This window comes from Copadichromis virginalis, linkage group LG18 (genome assembly GCF_057382275.1).
Source record: "Copadichromis virginalis isolate Kocher_CV1m ecotype Utaka linkage group LG18, C_Virginalis_male_GT1.1, whole genome shotgun sequence".
In the NCBI taxonomy this organism is placed as follows: Eukaryota; Metazoa; Chordata; class Actinopteri; order Cichliformes; family Cichlidae; genus Copadichromis; species Copadichromis virginalis.
Genome location: NC_140635.1, coordinates 36,728,408 through 36,739,865, shown reverse-complemented (window position 1 = coordinate 36,739,865; position 11,458 = coordinate 36,728,408). Strand labels below are relative to the sequence as shown.

General features: G+C 38.8%; 1 long non-coding RNA gene across 3 annotated transcripts; it reads left to right on the top strand.

Moving 5' to 3' along the window:
* The first annotated feature begins 222 nt into the window (after positions 1–222).
* Positions 223–3,206, top strand: LOC146688437 (uncharacterized). Of its 3 annotated transcripts, none has more exons than XR_014916488.1 (5): positions 223–261; positions 383–998; positions 1,357–1,509; positions 1,874–1,964; positions 2,570–3,206. It is a non-coding gene; the product is annotated as an uncharacterized LOC146688437 (long non-coding RNA). The 3 variants fall into 3 exon arrangements; XR_014916489.1 differs by having other exon boundaries at positions 228–514; positions 963–998; XR_014916487.1 differs by having other exon boundaries at positions 228–998.
* The last annotated feature ends 8,252 nt before the right edge of the window (positions 3,207–11,458 follow it).

The following is an 11,458-nucleotide window of genomic DNA, read 5'->3' as shown; positions in this document are numbered from 1 at the left end:
CAGCTGACCAGTTCTAGAAAGGACCGTACCTTCTTTTTGGAGGGAGGCTGAAGGCATTTCTTGATGGCTTCCACCCTATCTACCTGTGACACTCTCTGCCTCACACTGTATACAGTGGGGCAAAAAAGTATTTAGTCAGCCATCGATTGTGCAAGTTCCCCCACTTAAAATGATGACAGAGGTCAGTAATTTGCACCAGAGGTACACTTCAACTGTGAGAGACACACTGAAAAAAAGGGACTGGCCATCTCTTGGATTTATGTAAGCATCTTGCATGTATTTAACACAATTGCCTCATGTTTTAAAGTTAAATGTAACTATATAGTGTAAAAACTACATGATATGCAGAAAGGGTGTATTAAATTGTTCATATCATGTTCAGGTGAAGTAAGTCAATAAGATAGCAACGTTAAATCTCGTGAAACCACGCGTGATTTCATCTCGCGGGCTTTGGATCGTGGTTTAAAAAAGGCATCCATCTCAGTCAAGTCGAGCAGCCAACTCTACGTTTTTGGTATGTCTTGATTTTTTGAATTAATATTTACCATATTTCAGCCAAATGTAGTTAAACGTCTAGAGTGTCGCCATGTAACATGCTAAAAAAGAGCCGTTAGCTTATTTGCTGTTTTATCTGTTGTCAAAGAATTGGCGCTTTTTCATTTGAATTTGTCTTTGGCACAAGAGCCGTAATATCACATTAAACCTAATTACGAGGCACTCATAACATAATTTGGTTTTCTGTGTGAATAGATTTGCCAACTGACTCTTCAGTTACATTGTGTATTTACTGCACCGTGGTGTTAGTGAGATTTTGGACATTGAACAGCTTTAGCTAATATCATCAGCGGCATTATGCTAGCTTACATCCCTACCCCTCCTGGCCTCACCTGCTGTCCTTTTGTTTTTGTTTTTGTTTTTTTTGCTGCACATTGAGAGACGACCTCTATTCTGCATTTCACCAGGAGTCAGCTGATGGATTGTGGGTTCAAGGTGTTATGGTAAGAAAGTATATTCTATTTTCGTTTCTGTAACTTAATTATAATGGGTTTTTTATAATTATTAGGTGCATGCATACTCACCCTATTAATACAACTGAGAAATCCAAAATCTGCCATAGGTTTAACTTATACCTGTATGTATTGCCAGAAAGGTGATTACTGGACTCGCATTAATGCACACTTGAACTGAAATGAGGTTGTAACTTGTGGGTTGTTGGGTTGCAAATCAGAAACAAACATCTTTGGATTTTTTTTAATCCCATAAGATCTGGAAACACAGTTTTTATTCAACAAAACATTACTGATTAACCAAGCACAGTGCCTGCTGTTATTTCAAAATAATTTTATGTCATTTCAGATAAAATGCAGCATTCCAGTGCATCCCAACCATGCCTTTACAGTCAAGGTTTCTGACGGAGCTGAGTTTTTCTCTGACAGTCTGCTGAAAGTGTTTGCAAAGTGATCGGGGGAACAGGGCACAAAGCTAAAGGATGTAGCTGCCATTATGACAGTAAGAACTTTAAAATTCTTTAACTACAAAGTGTATATGTATTGCATTAGGTCAGTAAAATTTTTATGCTACATCCATTGAAACAGTCAACTATTACCTGTGAGTAATGATTCCACTAAAAGGATGCCATAATTTTCGTCATGCATTTACTGGCCCACTGAGAAAAATTTATCTTTTTTTAAAAATAAATGTTCTGGAAACTATATATCCATAAAGTTGATGTCAAACAGGAACTTTTGATATTGCTTTGTAGATGCTGGTGTTGCATGTTGACTGGTTTAAAAAGTCAAGAGTTTTTGTCTGGGATCATTTTCTTCTGTGCTACTGAAAAGTTCACAAATCTCTGTTTTCTTTGTTATAATAGTCAAGGATGACATTAATGCTCGGAGTCCCTCATCAAAGTGCTCCGCATCTGTGTGAAAGACAATTGCAACATCTTGGTGCAGGAGTTCATGGTGAGTGTTTTATGAGTAGATTGTGGATTTGCAACCTTTAAAAATGCATTTAGTTATCCACTTGATCCTCATTGGACTGGTTAGGACCAGTAGTCCTCTTTAATAATTTGAAGTTCACATGAGGCCTGGTAGTGAACTCGGCCGCCGGCCCTTGAGGCCCCACCCCCACCCCTGTATTAGGGGTCACATCAGTGTGAAAAAACTTTAAATTTGTCATTCTAATGAACAAAGGAAAATCCCACCAGTATTTACATTAGCTTTTGTTTGAAAAAAAAAAAAAAAAAAGACCAACTGACCAACAGCTAACCAAATTGTGGGGCTGAAAGTCTAAATTCTAACATCTTCTGAGTGACATAGCCTGGATTTCTGATGGGCCGGTGTCTTTCTAACAAAAACTAATGTAAAGCAATTGAAATTATTATGTTTTTCACCCTCTCTTAGAAACTCTGTTAGACCATGAATGGCAGCATGGCAGGCCACTCTTTGGCTATAGCTATTTACTATGTTGCTTGCATTGGTTTAAATTACTCTAACATTAGAACTGGTAGATTCAAAAGAGATGAGTTTAAAAAGGAATCTTAAAGAAATGTTTTGTGTTTAACCAGGACTTGACTGAGGCCACTGCACAGATTGAGAAAACCACAATGAACATCTGTCTCCAGAGATGCGCCAGGCAATGACTTTTCTGATGTTGTTCTTCAAGATCTGGATAACGTGACCTTTGCAGTAGCCATGCTGTTTGGACCTTTTTTATTCCTTCAACATGAGTTACCCATCACAACTCTGCTACACTTTTGAGGTGATTCAAAGGGTGGTAATGGAGTTGGATGCAACTCAGCTCTCAAGAAAAGCTCACAACTAAGACAAAACTGCTCCTGCAACGAAGCTCACTGTTATGCATGTGAGGTGACCAGCTCTAGGTGAGAGGACATTTAAATCTCACACTTGTTCTGCTGCATTTTTGAAGCTCAATTCCAGGAACGGATCGCAGGGTTCATTTTTATATACTCTGCAACTGCCATGAGGACGAGCTGTTTTTTGTTGTTGTTTGTTTTTCCTTTTGCTCTGTACAAGTTCTGTTTGTCTGTTTGGCAGCATTTTTAAATTTCTCTTTGTATTTTTTCTTTCTTTTACTAGTGAAGAGATGCAGCGTGAACAGTTATACAGTCTAAATATCCCATATGGGTCGTGTGAAATGGTATTTTCAGTTTCATTCAGTTGAAGTAAAGAACGTTGAATATTTCTAAGTGTGCTGTTTTGAACCAAGATGTCACAGTATGATCAGTGCTGTAATTTTTGACAGTCACTGTATCAATGTTATTTTTGCGTCTCTTGAATAAAGTTTTTGACCTGCAAGTGCTAATTTCTTTAGTTATTGGGGTAAAATGGGTAGTGTTAATAGGAAGGTGTTTGCCAATTCAGTAACCTAATTTAATGTTAATGGAAACTAACATTACCTCAAATTGTTTAGTTATAATTGTTGTTTAACTGAATCTTGATGTCAGAGGCCTTAAATAGAATGTTTTGTATTGTTCTTTCCCAACATTTTTCAAAAGAAACAGTCTAATTTCTTTGCTGCGATTGATTCCAGAGAACACGGAAGAACTGACATTATTTAACTGTTGATTTATATAGATTCAGTAGAGGAGTAATGTCAGTTTAATTCTTTACCTACTGCAGTGAAATTAGACATGTTGTTTTGAAAGGTTACTGGTGGATGCCAGCAACCATCTTGGAAGAGAACAATACAATCTGTTATAAGGCCTCCATTTGAAAATTGTGTATTTGATACTAGAATATAATAGCAAAATGTAATTTGAAGATAACATGTAGTATTTAAGTGACCAAGTAGTATTGGGTAAAAGTTATTGAATCGTGTTGGGATAACGTGAGAAAATTGTGAAGGATTAAAATATTCCAAGAGCTCAAATTACTTCATCAAAACATGTTTAAGTCACATTTTATCAACACAAATTGCACAGGTTTATTGAACATGAATAAATTGTGTTAATTTAACTCAATTGTTTAAGTTGCTGCCAAAGCAAAACATCTGTGTGCAACAAATGTCCACCATTGAATTAAGTAAATCCAACAACATATTTTTTTCAGTGCAGAATGTGAAAAAAAAATCCATGAATTCACATGGTAGGATTTATAAAGAATTTATTCGTAAATCAGGGTGGAAAATAAGTATTGGCAGCTGGAAGAAGGTCAAAGGGTTGAATATATACTGAAGCGAGGATTGTCTGATTAGACTTGTGGCAGAAAACCTTCGGAAATAGAACAAAGTGTGGAAGTAAAGCTGACAGGAATAAAATAAGGTAAGTAGTTCCCAGATTAAACAGGAAATGACAGAACATCAAAACTTCAGAATCGAAATTTTAATGAGCATTTTATTTTTCATGTCCTTTACATTATAGCCAATACAAATGATAATGTCATTTGCAAAAGAAAGAATTGATCACACAGTGTTTCAAACAATAAAGAAAACGTGCATTTATTCTAATATTACGTTATATTTAGTGCTTTATCTTTTTGTTTTTAAGGCTTAATGCAATTATGTAAACACTCCAAGTAAACATGAGTATGTTATACTGTGCTGGGAGTGAAATAAAAAACCATGTAAATAAATTAGCGAGGCATGGTGCATGGGTGACATAGAAACAAACATGTTATTAATAATGACCAGTTGCAGTCTTTGCAAAATCACTGTGGCTCAGGGAAAACTAATAAATAATGGCTTCCAATCTTCTGGCCTCCATTGGATTAGTTCAATATGGTGTACCTTAGAGTAAAGCTGTATGAAGTAGCTTAACTAAGGAGAAACTAACCTTTTTTTTTCTCTTGTTTGAAATAAACTATTCTTAAAAAAAAAGAAAAAGAAAAAAAGAAAAGAAAGGCAAGAACCCAGTTGAAACCTTGGGAACTTATCTGTAGCCAAATTCAAATCAATTCAGTTGAATTTTTTTATATAATGCCAGATCACAACAATGGTCACCTGCAAGATGATAGCCTCTCCAATCTCTTCCTTGGTGTGCTGCTTTGGCTGCATCTAGCACTTGTAAAGGCTCTTGAGATGAAAGTAAGTCTCAGTTGGGTCACCACCAGGTACTGGACTGAAACTTCATATCAGGCAAAATGTCAAATTTTGTTTGCAGTGCAACTTTTAGAGTTTCATAGCAATGGGCTCTTTCCCCATCCATCCCAGTCATCTCCAGGCTTTGGTAACGTATTCACAATGCAACTTCCCCCATCTGGTAGGGTGGTGTTTTTGGCCCACTTTTGGCCTCCACTTTAACACCAGCTGATCGGGCCACTTGCTCACCTCTTGAGACTAATAAGAGGGGATATCCACTGAGTGATCCTGGTATACTCACTGGCATGCTGGTGTTGGCAGTATAAGTTCGGGGCTGCTAGCTGTTGCTTTCCTTTGGCCTGCTGTTTTACCTGCCATGTTCCCCTCAGGTGGTATTTGGGCAGGGCTTCCATTAACCTGGGACCTTGAGTGCAGCTGATCAGTTCCTCAGTCCTCTGAGTTCTGCCAAAAGAACCTTCTCCCTCTTTTGCTGTCCTACCTGGAAGTCCCTCTTTATTGCAAGCAGGTCAGCATCTGTGCCATGTGTTGTGGGTTCCAAGGTGCTGCTAGGAAAGTCCTGTCCTCCCGCTCTGCTGATGAAAATGACATAGGGACGGTCTCCCATGCAGGATCTTCTCTAGCCGATACCTTCTCCTCTTGAAGCTCTTGCTGCTGGGACTGCAGCCTTGTGTGCAGGATTGTGGCCAATTCTGGCCCAACTTGGATATTTGACACCCTGCTGTGTATCCTTTATCTATTTTAAGGTAAGTTAATCCACATTATGTTCAATAAGGATGTCATGTGTTATTAACATCTATGTCCTGGTAAACGAATGTTTCAAACAAATCAGCCTCTTTACTGCTCTGATATCTTTTCCGTCTCAAGACAGTCATATTAGTAAAACAGCCTTATGAGAAAATATTTGCTAGAATATCTTCCAAACATCCTGTTTGTGTCTGCAGGTGTGTCAAGATAATTCTAAAAATGTTATCAATATACTGAAGACTGAAGTCAACCAAGCCACTCTTTTAGGTAAGGTAATCGGGTTTGTCCAGCTGAACCTGGCTGTGTACTAGACTGGCAGATTGAAAATAAGGCAATGTAGGGAGACTTCCTACCACGTAAATCTGTTCTACTCTCGTCTAAAATTCCACCAGAGAAAACAAACAGAAGCCAACAAATACAAGGAAATAAAAGAGAATAAGTGTTCATTCAACTTCATGTCAGAAAAAATCAAGAAAGTGTCAAAACATCAAACTAAACTGCCTGAATTAATAATGGGGGAAGTGTGCGAATCAAAAAAATCTTGGAAAAAGAAAATCAGTTTCTTTGAAAGCCATGTTAATAAACTTGAACAGTATACAAAAATAGATGAGCTACAGCTGTGTGAAGGGCTACAGCTGGAGCAGGTAGCTGACGTGCTGAAGATGACACACCGAGTGAAATGCTCTCCCTGGAGCAACAGCTACTCTACTTCTTTGAGTCTAGAGATATTGCCATTGACAGCAATGTCATTTCAGACTGCCATGCACATTTGAGGAAAGACACCAAAGCAACACCAGTTTTTATCATTCATTTTGTGAACAGAAAAGCCACGACTGACTTGCTCAGGCAAACCAAGCAACTGAATATTTGTCAACAAATACTTCAAGAGGAATTCAAATTTCAAGAAACAAATACAAGGAAGTTCAATGAGAAACTGTAAAGTACAGATTAAATTAAAGGAGATACTAGAAACGGCCAAAGTCATCATGGCTAAATAATTAGTTGATTTAGATTGTTGATTAAGTGATAAGATGGATGGAGGTAACCAGACACTATAAATCTGTATAACTTACATGTTTTACTCTATAACCGTGATTAAACCAGAAGCTGTATAACTTGTTTTGACTTTTTATTTTCACACGTCCATCATATTAAAGTATACTGAGATGAAAAATATTGACTGCATTCAAAACCTTCACATCAGGAACTGTTTAAAAGTATTTGAATACTCTGTGTACAGACAGCATGCTGAATGTAACATTGATCCTGAAAATACCTTATCACAATATAAATCATTTGTTTGGATAGTTAACATAGGATCAACTAAACAAATAACTCCTGACCAGACATCCTCGATAATCCATTTTGATAGCAGAAGTTTTACTCAAATCCAAGACTGTTTGTTATGATACAACATAAACGTTTTTATTGTTGACATTTCTGAAACCTGGTTAAATGATAAACAAAACAGCATGGTTAATGAGAGGTTGTGGCCTTTACACGATAAACAAATGGTAAATGGCCTGTATTTGTATAGCGCTTTTACTAGTCCCCTCTGGGGACCCCTAAGCGCTTTACACACCCAGTCATCCACCCATTCACACACACATTCACACACTGGTGGAGGCACGCTACAGTTGTAGCCACAGCTGCCCTGGGGCAGACTGACAAACAAGACTAAGAGATGGGTCACAATATTGGTGTGGTTTTGTGTATACTGTCGTGTTATCAGTGTCAAATTGTGGACTATACGTAATTTGAAATATGAAATGGGATGGGATGTGTTATGGCTGAAATAATAACAAAAAGTCAAACAATACAGGGAGTGCAGAATTATTAGGCAAGTTGTATTTTTGAGGAATAATTTTATTATTGAACAACAACCATGTTTTCAATGAACCCAAAAAACTCATTAATATCAAAGCTGAATGTTTTTGGAAGTAGTTTTTAGTTTGTTTTTAGTTTTAGCTATTTTAGGGGGATATCTGTGTGTGCAGGTGACTATTACTGTGCATAATTATTAGGCAACTTAACAAAAAACAAATATATACCCATTTCAATTATTTCTTTTTACCAGTGACACCAATATAACATCTCCACATTCACAAATATACATTTCTGACATTCAAAAACAAAACAAAAACAAATCAGCGACCAATATAGCCACCTTTCTTTGCAAGGACACTCAAAAGCCTGCCATCCATGGATTCTGTCAGTGTTTTGATCTGTTCACCATCAACATTGCGTGCAGCAGCAACCACAGCCTCCCAGACACTGTTCAGAGAGGTGTACTGTTTTCCCTCCTTGTAAATCTCACATTTGATGATGGACCACAGGTTCTCAATGGGGTTCAGATCAGGTGAACAAGGAGGCCATGTCATTAGTTTTTCTTCTTTTATACCCTTTCTTGCCAGCCACGCTGTGGAGTACTTGGACGCGTGTGATGGAGCATTGTCCTGCATGAACATCATGTTTTTCTTGAAGGATGCAGACTTCTTCCTGTACCACTGCTTGAAGAAGGTGTCTTCCAGAAACTGGCAGTAGGACTGGGAGTTGAGCTTGACTCCATCCTCAACCCGAAAAGGCCCCACAAGCTCATCTTTGATGATACCAGCCCAAACCAGTACTCCACCTCCACCTTGCTGGCGTCTGAGTCGGACTGGAGCTCTCTGCCCTTTACCAATCCAGCCACGGGCCCATCCATCTGGCCCATCAAGACTCACTCTCATTTCATCAGTCCATAAAACCTTAGAAAAACCAGTCTTGAGATATTTCTTGGCCCAGTCTTGACGTTTCAGCTTGTGTGTCTTGTTCAGTGGTGGTCGTCTTTCAGCCTTTCTTACCTTGGCCATGTCTCTGAGTATTGCACACCTTGTGCTTTTGGGCACTCCAGTGATGTTGCAGCTCTGAAATATGGCCAAACTGGTGGCAAGTGGCATCTTGGCAGCTGCACGCTTGACTTTTCTCAGTTCATGGGCAGTTATTTTGCGCCTTGGTTTTTCCACACGCTTCTTGCGACCCTGTTGACTATTTTGAATGAAACGCTTGATTGTTCGATGATCACGCTTCAGAAGCTTTGCAATTTTGAGACTGCTGCATCCCTCTGCAAGATATCTCACTATTTTTGACTTTTCTGAGCCTGTCAAGTCCTTCTTTTGACCCATTTTGCCAAAGGAAAGGACGTTGCCTAATAATTATGCACACCTGATATAGGGTGTTGATGTCATTAGACCACACCCCTTCTCATTACAGAGATGCACATCACCTAATATGCTTAATTGGTAGTAGGCTTTCGAGCTTATACAGCTTGGAGTAAGACAACAGGCATGAAGAGGATGATGTGGACAAAATACTCATTTGCCTAATAATTCTGCACTCCCTGTATGACAAATTAATTTAAAACTATTTACATCCCCCAAAATGTATTGACCTATCCAGTTCCCACATGGGCTCTTCTGGGATCACTCCTTGTCCGAGGGTCCAAATCCCCTTTTCTTCAATCCCCACAGTTATGCAATTGTTCTTTTTTTCACACTTTGTTTTTCTAACTTTCCTAAACAAACAAAAACAAACAAACAAAATATCCTCAGCTTCATGATGAGTTTTTCTCTCCTGCTGGGAGAAGGATATACAACATTTGGATAACTGAACTTTGGATTTGTGTCGGTTCCCATAGATACTGACTGCAAAAACGACATCATCCCGTCAGCGTGTTTTTAGTGGCTGAGGCTATGCGCTGGGGATATTACTGCTGACACACTTCCAACAGAGCAGCTACCATAATAATAAAGATAAAAAATAGTTTTTAGCAGAAAAACAAACATCCAAAAAATATTTAGTTTCTTTTTAATTTTATTCAGTTAGCACCAAATCACAACAACCGTTGCCTCAAGGGCTTTATATTGTAAGGTAAAGATCCTAGAATAACACAAAGCAAACAGAGAATACCCCAACAATCAATATATTCATGACATGACAACAATCAGCAAACAATACAACCCCCCTTTGAAGCACTTTGATGACAAGGGGAAGTAAAAACACTATGTTAACAGAAAGAAGCATCTTGGCAGCTGCACGCTTGACTTTTCTCAGTTCATGGGCAGTTATTTGGCGCCTTGGTTTTTCCACACGCTTCTTGCGACCCTGTTGACTATTTTGAATGAAACGCTTGATTGTTCGATGATCACGCTTCAGAAGCTTTGCAATTTTGAGACTGCTGCATCCCTCTGCAAGATATCTCACTGTTTTTGACTTTTCTGAGCCTGTCAAGTCCTTCTTTTGACCCATTTTGCCAAAGGAAAGGACGTTGCCTAATAATTATGCACACCTGATATAGGGTGTTGATGTCATTAGACCACACCCCTTCTCATTACAGAGATGCACATCACCTAATATGCTTAATTGGTAGTAGGCTTTAGAGCTTATACAGCTTGGAGTAAGACAACATGCATGAAGAGGATGATGTGGACAAAATACTCATTTGCCTAATAATTCTGCACTCCCTGTATAATAATTTGTCGAGCATCACATATTAAAATTGACCAATTTAGAGATCTAGGGTGCTATCACACAGTTCATCAAGGCAAGACAACGTGACTTATTGATTCTACCCACATCAGTTTCTGCATGTCCTCGTTCACTACCTCCCCTGAGGTCGTCCTCTTTAACTCTTGCTTGCCAACTTTATATACAACATGATTTGCCCAGTATATCCACTAAGGCTCCTCTGCATATGTCCAAGCCATCATAACTTTCCCTCTCTGAGTTTCTCTAAAAACTGCTCAACCTGAGCCGTCCTTCCAGTAACTTTTAATCTTGTCCACTCTGGTCAATGAAAACCACAACATCTTCACCTCTGCCTCCTGTCTCCACCTCTTCACACCATACATTATGACAGATTTAAACAAAAATTAGGTAAAAAAAAAAAACAAAAACTGGTAATTCTTTGGTTTTACATTCATCAGGTCCCAATCAACCCAAATAGCAAAGAAAATTTTAAAATGCATGCCATGAAAGAGTTCGGGTCTTAGGAGGTTAAATACTCTCTGAATTCTTACTCTGTCCACCTTAGTGCAGCTGCGGTACCATACTGTGATGCAGTATGTCAGCAGCCTCTCAATGGATGAGCGGTAGAAGGTCAGCAGCAGGTTGGAGTTCAGTTTGTTTTCTGTGCCTCTTTGCTGACTTAATGAAAGTGGTTATCCTAATTGGGCTTTAAGTCAGCAAAGACGCACAGAACAGAAGATCAGACACCAACTAGGGAGGATAAGAAAGACAGACGCAACAACATTGTAATTCCCTATGTAGCCAGTTTATCAGAAAAACTCAGGAGAGTTTTCTTCAAACATGGCATCCCAGTGTACTTCAGACCCAGCAACACACTCAGACAGAAACTGGTTCATCCCAAAGACAAAGCTCCCAAACAAAAACTTAACAATGTGGTGTATGCTGTACAGTATAACAAGGCTCAGACCTCTACATTGGAGAGAAGGTCACTCCTTCTGGGACACCAATGTTCACATTTTGGACAGAGAGGACAGATGGTTTGAAAGAGGAGTGAAAGAAGCATCTATGTCCACTGTGAGCGACCATCTCTGAACAGAGGCGGTGGTTTACGACACCAACTGTCTGCCATCTATAATCCAGTTTTGAG